The sequence below is a fragment of the Colossoma macropomum genome, unplaced genomic scaffold, assembly GCF_904425465.1.
Source record: "Colossoma macropomum unplaced genomic scaffold, Colossoma_macropomum, whole genome shotgun sequence".
In the NCBI taxonomy this organism is placed as follows: domain Eukaryota; kingdom Metazoa; phylum Chordata; class Actinopteri; order Characiformes; family Serrasalmidae; genus Colossoma; species Colossoma macropomum.
The window spans coordinates 22,207,090-22,221,418 of NW_023494806.1; positions in this window are offsets into that span (position 1 = coordinate 22,207,090).

Sequence of the window (14,329 nt, forward strand, 5' to 3'; positions counted from 1 at the left end):
GCTTCCTTCTTTTTTCTGTTTTTGACTGGCAGTCTCTGAGCTGTATTTAGTAAAATACTGCATTTTAATCTAAAATATTAAATTTATTTCAACTTTCCTCCTCAAAATGATCTAAATCACCTAGATCCAGTAGCACAACGACATTAAATAAACAAAGATCCTTTCATTTCAACCAGTACCGGTATTACACATGTGGTACATGTTCACACGTGCACAGACTTCTACATTTGTACATACAGGCACATGTGTGTGAGCCCTCATGTCATTAGCAAGCCCCTTTTTTCTACTCCTGCTTATGTTTCTTTCATTCTTTCTTTTTTTTTTAGGTCAATTACTGCAAAGTTGTTCCAGAGACTTCGCTCTGTGTTTTGGAAGCCCAGTCCAGTACTGAAGGCCCGCAGGAGACCTCATTTAGAACAATAATGGAGCTGCGCTTAAAGGCCATTACTATGAATTGGAGCACAGGTTGATGAGGAATGGTGGGGTCGTGGGGGGGGGGTTAGACCACCTGCCCGGGATGGGGTGGAGGTGGGAGAGAGATGGAAGGATGAGGAATGATGCCAGATTACGGAAAGTGCACAGCCTTGGGCCTGGTAAACACAAGCCCAGTCAGAGTGGATCTCCCACTCAGTGACCGTAATGCCCCCAAGGACGATCAAATTAGGATGAATAGGCACTGTTTCCTAGTAACTGGGGTAAATTGGGAGGGAAAACAGTAGGAGGGGAGAAATTACAGAAAACAACAAGTTCTAGAAGGGGGGTGAAAGGTCAGATTGGCCCAAAGCAGTGAGAAAGTGTGTTAACGTCTGAGCAAGTGAAATTACACAATTTGACATGCTCTTACTGGAGGTCAAGAAGGAAAGGGTCATTTTTAAGCTAAACCAGATCTGTGTATGAGTTTAGCATGAATAGGATGCATAAATCTGCACATAGTTAGAGGAAATAATCTGAAACAGCAGATTTCAGCTTTCATGGCACAAAAAATAAACTCTTAAAAAGAAGCAAAATGGATGTTCCCTAGTGAAACTGAAACTGGAATGAATTTCCCATCTTTCCCAAGTTTTACAGAATGTATCATTTATATGTCAAATAATTTCTAGCCTTGGCATTAAAAATATTATTAATAAACACAACAACATATATTTTAAAATGAAATTGAAGCCACTATCAATTTCTGTCTTAATGATTCCACTTCATTTCAATACGACAAAATACAACTGATAGTAAAAAAGAAAAAAATAATAAATTTTGTTATTTAATTACGTTGTTATTGTGATTATAATGTCCAAAGATTTGAACATCCTGGCCAAAAATGTTATGTGGCCATGGAATCAAAATGATCGTGTGCAAAAGTCGTATGCAGTCATATGCAAAGGTTTGGGAGCCCCTGGTCAAACGACGTTTTGTTGGTTTTCTATGTCAAAATAAGTTAACACATCCTCTACAGAAAACACTTCTGCACATTTTAATGCACAATTACTTTTATCTGCAGAGTTTAATATACTGTCCTCTACAAAAGATATATTACATTTTATATTTTATGTATTATTTTTTTCCAATGTGTTAAACTCAGCAAATAAATAAAAATAGTGCACTTCCGTTTACACATTAATTACATATTTAAGTTTTTCCCTTTAGAGGAAGTGTTACTTTATTATGTTTTACTGCAGAAAGATTATATTGTATTTTCAGGTAATATATCAATATTACAGATGTGAGATATATATATATATATATATATATATATATATATATATATATATACATACATCTCAGAAATGAGTAATTTTGACCCAAACGTTACACCAGTCAGTCTTTATGTGGGCCAAGACTTCTACATTTGCCTATCAGGTAGTTTATCATAGTCTATAGCCAAAGTATTTGTAGTAGTTACTGAATAACAAGTTTTAAGCCCAGGGTACTGGGGCTTCATAAGTGTTAAATGAGCTGGAGAAACTACCGGGTAGCTTGGGACTGTGAGTAAACAAACTTTAGGCCAGGGAGCAGAGGGGGGCCTCATGGGAATTGTAGTACCTTGTGGAGGTTACTATGGCAGCAGTTGGTGTTTGGTTTGGGTACTGCTCCAGCTCTGAGAGTTCGTTTCGGGGGCGTGGGGAGGAAAAACATTCTCACAAGACGAATCATCTGATCCTGTTCCCACACCTTAGGGAGGAGCGCAGGCTAGCCATGGAATCAACTTTGCTCCGATCAACAAGGTCGAACAGATACATCACTTCAAATTAACATTACGGCAGCGCTGTGGTTATCACAAGCCGGCCTCATATTTCATATGGGAGAACATGCTGCTCGTATTTTGTGCAAGACCGCGTCCACAAATCCTCATGTGTGGTAATCCAAATAAAGACATTGTTGGCCCCATTTGAAACAATAGCACAATAATGCTTACAAAGGCTTACTTTGGACTAGACCAAACTAATCATATATGCATTCAATTACATACAAATAGACGAAGACCTGGACTTATCTTTACACTAGGATGATATTTAAGGGAACACTTTGGGGTCATCGTTGTAAATCAATGTTATCATGACGTTATACTCACAGTGGAGTATCTGTGTAACTTTCTAATGTCTGGGTTTTATCTACTGACTAAACGTCGTTAGTGTGAATGCCTCAAAACCACATGAGTCATGGTCTTGCATTGCTTTTTTAGGGTCTTAAGAGGGAAAGAAAAAAAATCCCACACCCAGTGAAAATTATATGCTGGCCTTTTCAGAAAAGCATAACTTGTTACACAAATACGCAAACAAACAAAGCCGAAGCGTAGCTAACGTCGCCAAATTGCTATGTGGGCAACCATCAAATTACAAGGTAACATAATAGTTTATGCAGCAATAAAAGCAATAATTATGTATTGTGGCTTTGTAAAAGCGTTGAATCTCAAATTTAGGTCTCCCCCCAAAAGGCTAAATACCTTTCTGTTAATTTGCTCCCTGGCTCGTTTTCGTTTGATATGCTCGTTGTGGGGAGGTAAATGGGCCTCCTGCCCAAAGCTCGCCACAAACTATCAAGGGAAATGAGTGCGCTTTGCACTGGCATCACATCAGTAATGAAATATTTCTAATCTGGAGGGAAATACTTAGAAGCCAAAATGGATTTTGCAGGAGCGGTTTTTGGCCTTTGCCGCTTGCAGCTTAGTTTGATTAGGGCCTTTAATGGTTAAAGATTTCTATAATCTTTTTATGTGAGCATAAACAGTTTTGTCCCCGGAAAATATTATGCTACTTAGAGTCTGGCCAGACTTCTTTTAGGACATGCCTTCCATATACTGTTTAAGGCCTCTAAGATTTGCAAAACACTTTGAAAAGGATTCTGTCTCTTAGCACTGCAAACACAATTAATGCTAACAGAAGTAGTGCAACAAGCTCAGAGTGATGACCTGTGCATTGCTATTGCGCATTTAGGCTACTTGTTGATTGTTGTCCTTTGGGTGTTTTAAATGGAATAGACTGAAATGTAGTAGCCTACCATAATAAAGACTATAGACTCTTAAAGGAATACTTTGGCAAATCAATTTTACTCAATTTCACACACCCCAGATATCGTCAAAGCGCCAATACATTTTAGTTTTGTTTAGTGCTGGAGCCATGAGGCTAAAGTTGCTAACAGACACTAGAAGTCAATATACACCCAAATCTTTTCTCTAAATACATCCTCAAAACCTCTCTTAACCCGCTCAAACTGAATTCTGGTCCTCATTAACGTCGCACAGACTTGTCAGTGTGGTTTAGAGCACGGTATGACTTACTGTGCACTATAAAAATTAGCAAAACTTCATCGTTTTACCCAATAGGTGTTGTGTTGAATTCTGCGTTTACATATGTCATGCAGGCATATGGATGCTACAGATTACATTCATGATTTATTGCTTCTATTCTATTTGATTGTTAATCTTCAATTGCCAAACTGAAAATATATTGTTTGTAAAAAGAAATAACTGAAATCACAAACCTAATCTAGTGTGTGAATGTGAGGGGGAGTCAAATTCTACAGGGGGATCAGAATTCGGCACAACATTTGTTGTCTAAAATGGCTGACCACAGAGTTCACTACTTGGTAAAGTTTTGTTCAATTGTATACGTCACAGTAAATCATACTGTGTCCGAAACCACATGGACTAGTCTGTGCCACCTTAATGAAGCACTTGATTTGGTTTAAGCAGGTTGAAAGAAGTTTTGAAGATGCATTTATGGAAAATATTTGGGTGACTATTGACTTCTAGTGGTTGTTAGCAATGTTAGCCTTGTAGCTCCAGAGCTAAACTAAAGAAGCACGATTTGGACACCAACCATGTCTTGGCAGGTTGACTACACCTGGGGTATTTGGAAAATTGTGTTAATTTGTTTTTTTGCCCAGCGGTTCTTTAAAAAAATATATAGGTTCTTTAATGGTTCTTGGCTTAAATGTATGGTCCTTTAGGCTTCACACTCTCTTATTCCTACATACAGCATTGTTCTTTAAAGAAGCATCCACTGAAGAGCTCATTAAGGAAACAAAAGTGGTTCTTCTATGTTATGACTCTAAAGAACGCTTTATGGCAACTTAATTTTTTAAAGTGTAATAAACCAGCCCAACAACTTTAAATAATGGTATTTTTCCTAAACAGACATATATTTTACTAACTACTTTTACTATTTGTGCTCTCATGAAAAGTTTAGCTAAATAACCTCATTTTCCACACATTTTCACATTACTCCAACAGGCGTCAGTGTTATTGAAAGAAACCAAAATTGATGGAGTTAAAAGGGGTTTTATATGACCGCTTGGTTCTGGCTCGCATATAGTTGGGCACAGAAGAGCCGTACGCTGGGCTGGGTCCTATGAAGCAGCTTTCGCTTCAGATTATGGAGTTTAGAAAAGCAGCGTCACATCCCATTAGACGAGACGCTGCGCCGGCACACTGGAGTCACTGGCGAGGCAGAATGGAGTTAATCAGATAGAGCAGAGCTCCTGCAGTGTGCTCAGTGGGCAAGGCCTCGCTAAGCTTAGGTCTGAACTGGAAAACATCAGCCTGTTCATGGTGGAAGGTTCATGGTTCAGGTACTTAGGGAGAGGTGGAGAATGCGGAAGGAAATTGCAGAAATGGCCAGGGAGAAGAAGCTAATGGATTGGTGGGATTATGGGCTGTGATGCTGTCTTAAAAAAAGCTCATCTGGGAGGTATTCCACAAAGCGAGATTTCTTAAGTAGCCAGATAACTTTAGCCCAAAGTCAGGCCTTGTCTAACACAAGATAAGCTAAGGGACCATCCTCACTTGTGGCTTTAAGCAGTGAAATATCAACATATAATAATTTTCCACTTTAATCTAAATGTAGTTGATCAGCCAAGACATGTTTGATGCCCAAAGTTTGCTTTTTTTTAAGCACTGCTGCTATGAGGCTATTATTGATATTTATATACTGAATATTTCTAATCCGCTTATCCTTCTGGGTCGTGGTGCTGGAGCCTATCCCAGCGGTCATAGGACGGAAGGCAGGATACACCCTGGATAGGTCGCCAGTCCATGGCAGGGCGTTTTTATAAATAGCAGTACATTATTTAGTGACAGAAACCACATAAGCCAGTCTATTACAACAATAAGCCATGAGAGGCCATGCACTGTGATGTTAGTGGTAAAATCGCTGTAAAGCACAGTCTTAAGTGTGCATATTGCTTTTATAAAATGCAGACAACATAAAATATGATACAATATACAGATTTTTCAATTAAAGATGTATTTATCATTGATAATAATCACAATAAATGATTCTTCCACTAAGAAATATAGTTCATTTTTCCTATTGTTGCCAAGCCCCCATGAACTGCTGAGGGAGGATAAGAACTTTGTCAGTTATCTTTGTATATTGCAGTTATGTCATGAGCATTTTAAGTAACATATTCTTCATTATTTTGCAATTTTAAATATTTCATTTTAACACAGCCTTTTAGCCAATGTTTAGCCTGCTATCTTTTAGCATTGTTGTTAAGAAAATAAATTGTCAGTCCCTCAGCTTAACAGACCTGATTTTTACTTCATCTATCAGGCATTTGGTGGTCTATGTAAGCAGCAAAATGGTTTTCAGTGACTTTCAGTGAGCATTAATACAGAATTAAACTGTTGTGAGGTGGTGATACTGAGTGTTTTACAACAGCTTTGAACATGGTTCAGCCAGTCATATTTTAGGACCAGAACTTTGTTTTATAATTAATAACTTGACTCAGTTTGAGGCAAATGTATGATGATCTAGGCATGCAGTTTTCTCAGTGCTTCCTCTAATAATCTTTCTTTGTTAGCTACATTAGCTTCGTACCTCCAGTGCAAAACTTAAAAAGCAAAATTCAGACACTACAACCCACAGACCAGAGATGGCTTGGCTGATTGACTAGATTTGGAGTGACTGAAAAATAAGTTTTATGTTTAAATTAGGTTTAAGTTATCTAGTTAAATTAAGAAAACCTGCTTTATCAAAGTTGTTTGTTTCCCAGTTGAAATTGTACTCTTCAAACCACATACCTTGACATAACATAAGAACGCACGTTCTCTTGTTTTAACAAGTACTGCCAGAGGCCTACACACTCTCTCTAATACGTGTGGACATGTGGGGTAGGTAATGAAGGAGGTGCATATTGTCCCATGACAGGAATTGAAGGGGGCTCTAGCTGAGCTTCATCCCTGCTGGGCACCTCCACCCTGCCGTCTCATCTAAGCCAATGTGCTGGAAAAGAAGCATTCAGAAACAAGGTAGGCCTCTTTCATACCAGAAGGCATTTGGACTCAACTCATTTCCTCCATTTACTTTTACTTCACTGCATATGAAAGTAAGAGGGAGCTGCTCTAATGCAGACCCACCTGTTGACTCTGTGTGCCTGACTGAGGATGAGTTTTAGCATTTAAAGAGATGGGCTTTCTTGAAATGGAACTGACATACCTGAAAAGGAGCAGATATGAGATGGCGTTCTTGAGTGAACCTCTTTAGGACATTTGCTCTCATCTGCTGTTTCATCTGCCAAAAAATACAGCTAGGTCAGCTGAGACAAGCAGTTATAGCATAAGATTTCATTTTTATTTGCTTTTATTTGTCAAGTTTCTTATCAAATTTCATTTCTTTTTATTTGATTCTCATGTATCTACAGATAACTTAATACTTAATAGCAGATGTCTAGCAGGGATTTTCCAGCCATTTATTAAATTGAATTAACTTTCATGTTTAATTACATACAGACCTAAGACTGTATAAACTCATAAATTGTGGTGAGAAAGAGGGGATTTTTCTAAGAGTCATGGTTTAAGAATGATATTACCATTTTTAATTCCAGCTTTGTATGCTCAGGCATATTCACAAATTTAAGAAAAGTTAATCAAGTTCTAATAAATATTGGAAGATTAAAAAGCACTGAATAATCTTCGATTGGCTAATTTATCAGAGAGCGGCCCCAAAAGAAATAAAGAGATCAGGGCTGTGAGCATATGTCTGTGGCTTTTGTTCATATTTGAGAAGTTATTCCCAGGCAGAGTTTGGCTGACTTCATTGCTGGACTTTCTCCAGCTTCCCCAGCCCAGAGTGTGTAATGAAGTGAAGAAAGCCAAACTGATACTGTGACCAAAATTCCACAAGAACACAAACTTTTCCGAATTCAAAGATTTTGTCTGTACTTTGTCAGATGTGCTTGCGCAGTCTTCAAATGAACACTTATACACTGTTAGATACAAAGGTTCTGTGGAGATCTTCATTCATCAAGGTAAATATACCCTCAAAGGTACATCAGTGGTTTAAAGGTCCAATTGTGTAGCTTAAATAGGTTCTTCTTAGTGGAAAAGTATGTATTTGTGCCTTTTCATAACCTAATGTTTTAAAACAGAGCAATAAAATAAAAAGCCTGGAGACGAGAAGGAGTGTGTGGCATCAATACAACTTATAATTTATAATATAATTCAAAAAGATATAAAAAGACTAAATATAATTTCAATGGATTATGGTACAATTATGTTCCCTGACTAAAGGTATACTGAGATGTACCCTTGAGTTTCATACCTTTTTTTCTGACAGTGTATATTGTCATACTGTAGAGAAAGTAGCTGTATCTTTTGGTACACAGTATGTGTTAGTGATCCTCTAGCATTTCATCAGTTTATGACCACTCTGAACCTAGAAGTGTCACTGCCGTATAATACCTTTTAACACCACTGTGCCTGACACACTTGTACCAGCAGCACATACACTACCATGTGACTACCCTGTGCTATGGTGAGAATGGTCCACCACCCAAACAATGTCTAGTCAACAGCAGTCCTGTGGTCAGAAACTGCCCAATGATGAATGGGGTAGAGGGTGGCTGATAAATTGTGCATGACAATAAATGGGCTACAGTCCGTATATATACATATATGTGGTGGTACCCAATCCTGGTCCTGGAGTTTAGTTCCAACACACCTGGCTCTAATCTTGAGATGAAGGCCTTCGTTGCCTAGATCAGGTCTGCTAGATTAGGGCTGGAACTAAACTCTGCAGGATGGTTGATCTCCAGGACCAGGATTGAGCACCTATAATAGAGGCCACCCTTAATTTGTAAAATTACCAAACCTGGAGTTTAAAAAAATATACAGAGAAAATGAGACTCTGAACAACCATGAAAAACCTGGTAGACCACCATCAGATTAACAGTATTTAAAGCTTTCATCTTTGAGAGATGAAGCTCCACGCTTGCTACATCACTGAATGTGTTTGGGATTACTTGGATCATAAGAAGCAGAAAAGGCAACCAACGTCTAAGACTGAACTTTGGACGTGTGGAAAAATATCCTCGCAAATCTTTTTGAATACATACCATTAGTCAAAGAAAGAGTAAATAAAGGCAAACCTGAAACTATTTAAACTTTAGTATTCAAAGTATTTTAATTTTCCGATAATGTATTTTAAGCATTTTCACTTCCTGATAATGCCTTGTCTTTGAAATGACCAAAGGTAGTTATTTTGATAGGATGGACCAGTTAGGACCAATTTACGTTTCTTTCTCCTTCCAGGGAAATTACATAGAAGGTCAAGCTCTAGCCCCAGCCTAGATTAGTACACTAATAACATAAATCTCTGTAAATAGAAATTTGAAAAGAGGAGCAGAGCACCATTTCTTTACATTGTGATCAGTCTTCATGGGATTATAGTGGCTACACTATAGGAGTTCTTCAGTCTCTTGGGAGGTGGAAAGTGATGTGGCAGCACAATGAACACACAGCTTCCAAAGTGCCTGTGGCTCTGATGCAGTAGTAAGAAAACAAAGGCTCTGACAGATGCCGGAACAGAGATTTAATGAGCGAGGCTGTTGGCTGTACGTGTGCTGTACAGCCAACATGCCTACACCTATTATTTCACTGTCAGGATGTCAAGACTGCTCAGGGGCTACTACATACATGTCAGATTTTACTCCTTGTAGGGTACAGCACTGCCGACTTCAGCACGTTGCCTCATCATACATACCTGAATCAACCCCGCAGCAAAATGACAAAACCTTCATCAATTTAAGAGGGAAAACACTAATTACTATAGAGCTGTGGCCTGGAAGGAACCCAGTTTGACATGCTTGGGCTCCAGAAAGAATAGACCTCGGAAGTTGGCATGATGCATTACTATTTTAGGAACTCTGGGTCTAATATTCATTTCTCACATTAGCGATTTTCAAAAATGCCATTCATTTTTCCTGTTAGACAGTGAGTTCCTAATATGAAACTTAAAGGGAGAAATGAATGGCGCTATCACACTTTGTGGTAAACTAAATGGCTCCAAATCTGATGTTTTGTCCTACATACATTTTTTCCCAGAATGTCACTGGATACTCTGAATCATGAGGCCATTAAGCAGTCAAAATACAAATAGTGGTACATATATCCTACAGACAAGCTACCACTCCTTGCTAAAAAGCAAGTCTACTATTAAATTTAAACTCTATTACATAACAACATCAGCTACTCAAACTGAACCCTACTACTGCCAAAGCCACTTAACTACTATATTTGACCAAGCTTGCTAGTTTGTGTGGGTATGTTGGTGAGGTTGCCTGGCATCTGATGTCAATTAAGTGCACAGCAGTGTTAGTTTACATGGAGCAATAGTCATATTATAGCTCCTTACTGACCTCATAATTCAGAAGACCCAATGACACTTGGACAAAAATATGGATGTAAAGCAAAAAATATCAGATTTGGAACATTTTTGTTTTACTACAGGGTGCAATAGCAGCAGTTTACAAAAGCGCCATTCATTTTCCCCATAAAGAAATCAGCTGAGACCTGAAATTCCTTATTTGGGCATGGACTTTGACTATAGGGGTCTACACACTAAGGATTATATTAAAGAAATGCTTTGGTTAAAATGTCCATTTACACAACTTTCCCCTTTCCCCAAATGTGGTTGAGCAGTTGGGACAGGTTTAGTGTATGTAAACTGCTTCTTTAGTGTTGCACTGCGGATAACACAGCTAACAAGAAATGCAACCTTGTATGTCATACAGTGTTAGACACCACATAAGTAAATAAGTTACATAACAACTCAACATAGTTTGCGGAAAGGGGGTAATGATTTAGGCATGCAGTTTGCACAGTGCTAGTGTCTATTACTTGTTAGCTACATTAGCCGTGTAGCTCAAGCGCAAATGTCTTGGCTGACTTACTACATTTTAAAAGGGAAATTAACTTAATTTTCAGCCAAACCATCACCTTAAGTAAGTATGTAAGGGTGTACATTTTGCACAACCATCTGTGTGGGAGTGTAGGTGCCCGCTCTAGTGTGTATCCACGGGTATGAACAGCTGTGAAAACAGCAGTGATTTATGGTCACACCTGTGGCCAGTTAATGAGGCGAAGGACAGCAGGGTACTTCAGTCTCTTAGACCTCTCTCACTCACCCTCATTCTGCACTTGATCTTGTTGTTGTAACATTGACTTGCTCGCAGAATGACTCCAGAGTTTGGCATGTGGGCCTGAGGCTGTGGGCCAAGGTCGCCCGTCCATCAGAGATCAAGACAAAACTGAAACAAAATCATTGTGTTGGTTTTGAAAAGCACTGCCAGATAGCACCTGTTGTTCCGCATATAGGTTTTCACTTGTTGTCAAAAAACGCTAAAATACAGTGAGGCGGTCAGTGGCTTGCTACAGATGGATTACCAGATGACATCCAAACGTAAAGTCACAGGGATATAAAATTCCCCTAAACGGGCACACATATCAACCAAAATAAACCAAATTTCCCTGCTCTTTGACATAAAAGACTTTGATGGACTATGTAAACATGGTTACAGTTTCAGTTCACTCACCAGTCTGTACAGTCCATATATGGAAACTAAGCTGCAAAAAGCTGCCTGGATTAAATTCCTAATGCCTGAACACATTTACTTATGACTGCCCATTACATAAATCAGTCTTAAAGTAATTCTAAAGGCCACTTTGTCTCATGCACTGTCCACAAAATGTAAACCATTAATTTTAATCAAGATATAAAAATAAAATAAATGACCCCCAATCACATGATACTACCAGTGCTAGGAGAGTGAAGGCTTACTCCAATCTATGTGAAGCCAGCCACTGGACAGTTCAACATGCTTGGAGGAGAACACTAACTAGCTCATTAGCTAAGAGACTAAACACTGTCTAGCATTGCACCGATTGATGAGGAGAGAGAGGATCCTCCTATTCACCCAGAGAGAGCAAGGCCAATTATGCTGTCTTGGACTCTCAGCCATGGATGGCTGTGGCATCGCCAGGAATCCAACTTGCGATCTCTTGGTGACAGGGCCAGCACTTAGATGGCTGATCCTCTCAGAAGCCCAAAATAACCACTGACATTCACTGTTGAAATGCAGAGACTTCCAGCATTGCACAAATCCTCTACACACCACAGAACTCAGCATTTCTCTACTGCTGTACTGAATTCAGCAGAGAAAGTCAGTACATCTAAAGTCTTTAAGATAAATGCTAATCGACAAATGCTAATGTTACTAGCCTGGTCACATTGTAACTCCACCTCATAACTTTTAGCACGTAAACAGTTTATGAAGAGATACTTAGTTAATAAGTACCATACAAAACGATTTGTCTGTGTTCTCACTGCAATACATTCTATGTGGTGTAGCTGTGCTTTATACAGTCTGCTATGTGCAGTAGCCTTAAGGGATAAAGAGAGGTGGGGATGGTCATGTTAAAATGAATTATGACTGCCTTTGGCACATAAACCCACACCAAAGGTATAGGTAGACTTTGGGGGGGAAATGTGTCCTTTAAATTCTAAAGAATTCCGTTTCCATATACATATGTGCCACAATTGTTGGTACCTGTGCATTTAGTACATGCACTGTCCCTTTCCTAAGATAAAACCCAGCTTTTTGAAAAGGTTTGTGTTCTTTCCAGTTTTGTATAACAAGAGTTCCTTGTTCATTTTCATATGCAAAACGGCTTACATTAGCTGAGCCTTTCCTCAGCTGTAGAGAACAGGCCCAAGATAAACAGGGTGAAATCCATAGCTAGTGCTACAACAGGCCAGCCAACGACGAGGGAGAGGGAGAGAGCAGGTGTGAGAGTGAGTCTGTCGCTCCAGGTTAATTAAACAAAGAAGCGGTAGAGACCACACACACATTCCCCCTCTTATATAAACCCTGAGAAGATGGCGAGAATCCCAGCACTGGAAAGCTGAAAGAGTGGTGAGAAGAGCAGATAACAAAGATAATGAAGGAGAACGAAAATGGATCTACATGACACAGAAAAAGAGAAAGCAGACAGTGTGAGTTAAACATTCACCCACAGCCTTGCTGTACCAAACCAGCAGCAGATCAGCCAAACCTTGGCTGAAGGGAGGAAAAGGCTTTTTGAGGTAGATTTACAGTTCTACAGTTCTACAGTTTCAGCCCAAGCTCCAACCCGAAAACTGTTTTCATTTAGCCACAAAGACACAACTGCTGAGATTGCCAATATCACCTCAGTACCAAAGATTTATCAACACTGCAAGAAACACTGAGGCCTTCTAAGATAAAGAAACGCATGTCAAGTGTACCACTGAACTGAAGAATGCGATTATAATTAACTAGAATATATTAGCTATTATTTCATTTATGAATTAGGAACTATTTGGAGTATAACATTACTTACTTTAATGATTTTCTCAGTGCAGTGGTGCCAGTGTGGTGCTAAATGGTGTCAAATTCAAAAGCAGTTGTTGTTCATTTCAAACACAAGATGGTGCCACACTGCCGTTTCAGTGTGGTGCCACAGAATTACAGTCGCCAACACGGTGTCCAAAAATTTGTAGATACCTGCTCATCTAATTTCTGAAATCAAGGGTATTAGAAGGCACCCCACTTTGCTGCAGTAACATCCTCCACGTTATCTGGCAAGGCTTTACACTAGATGTTGGAATGTTGCTGCTGTATTCAGCCACAAGAGCATGAGTGAGGTCAGGTACTGATGTTGGATGATTAATTCTGGATCACAGACATCACTCCAACTCATTGTGAAGGTATTGGTATTGGATGGAGCTCTATCACTCTAGAGAACACAGTTCCACTGTTCCACAGACCAATTCTAGGAGGCTTTATACCCCTTTAGCCAAACCTTGGCATTAGGTAGTTGTGCATCTGCTCCAGAACGCCCTGTGAAATATATATTTCATTGGCATCCAAATACTATATGTACTAAAAAATATTGGAAATGCTTCTCTCAAATGGTGCCATAGACTCATTGACAACTAGACTTGTTAGTGCCAGGGACTTGCAAGTGCCATATACTTGTTGGTCCCATGGACCCATTAGATTCATTAGCACCATAGTTCTACTACTGCCATAGCCATGTTAGTGCCATAGACCTGTTAATGCCATAGACTCGTTGGCACCATAGATCTGTTAGTCATATAGACCTGTTACCGCCATAGTCCTGTTCATGGTGTAGATCCATTAGAGCCACGGACCTATCAGTGCCATAGCCTCACTAGGAACTAGTCCTATTGCTGCCATAGCTCTGTTAGTGCCATAGACACTTTAGCAGCATTGACCTGTTAAGACAACAGACGCATTAGCACTACCGACCTGTTAGTTCCTTTGACCCATTAGTGCCATAGACCTGTTAACTCCCCTTTGGAGTTGCTAGCAGTCCTGCCCCCTGCTCCAGATATTTGATCTATGACAGAACTACTGATCTCCTGCTCTTTTTGTATTTTAAGAAATACCAAAATATTACAGATATATATTTCACATTTTTTTATTTTTACATGATATTAGACAATTTACATATTTTACAGATGTATAAAAAGCATACTTTTTAATATGAAATTTGAAAAATTACATTGATACATTT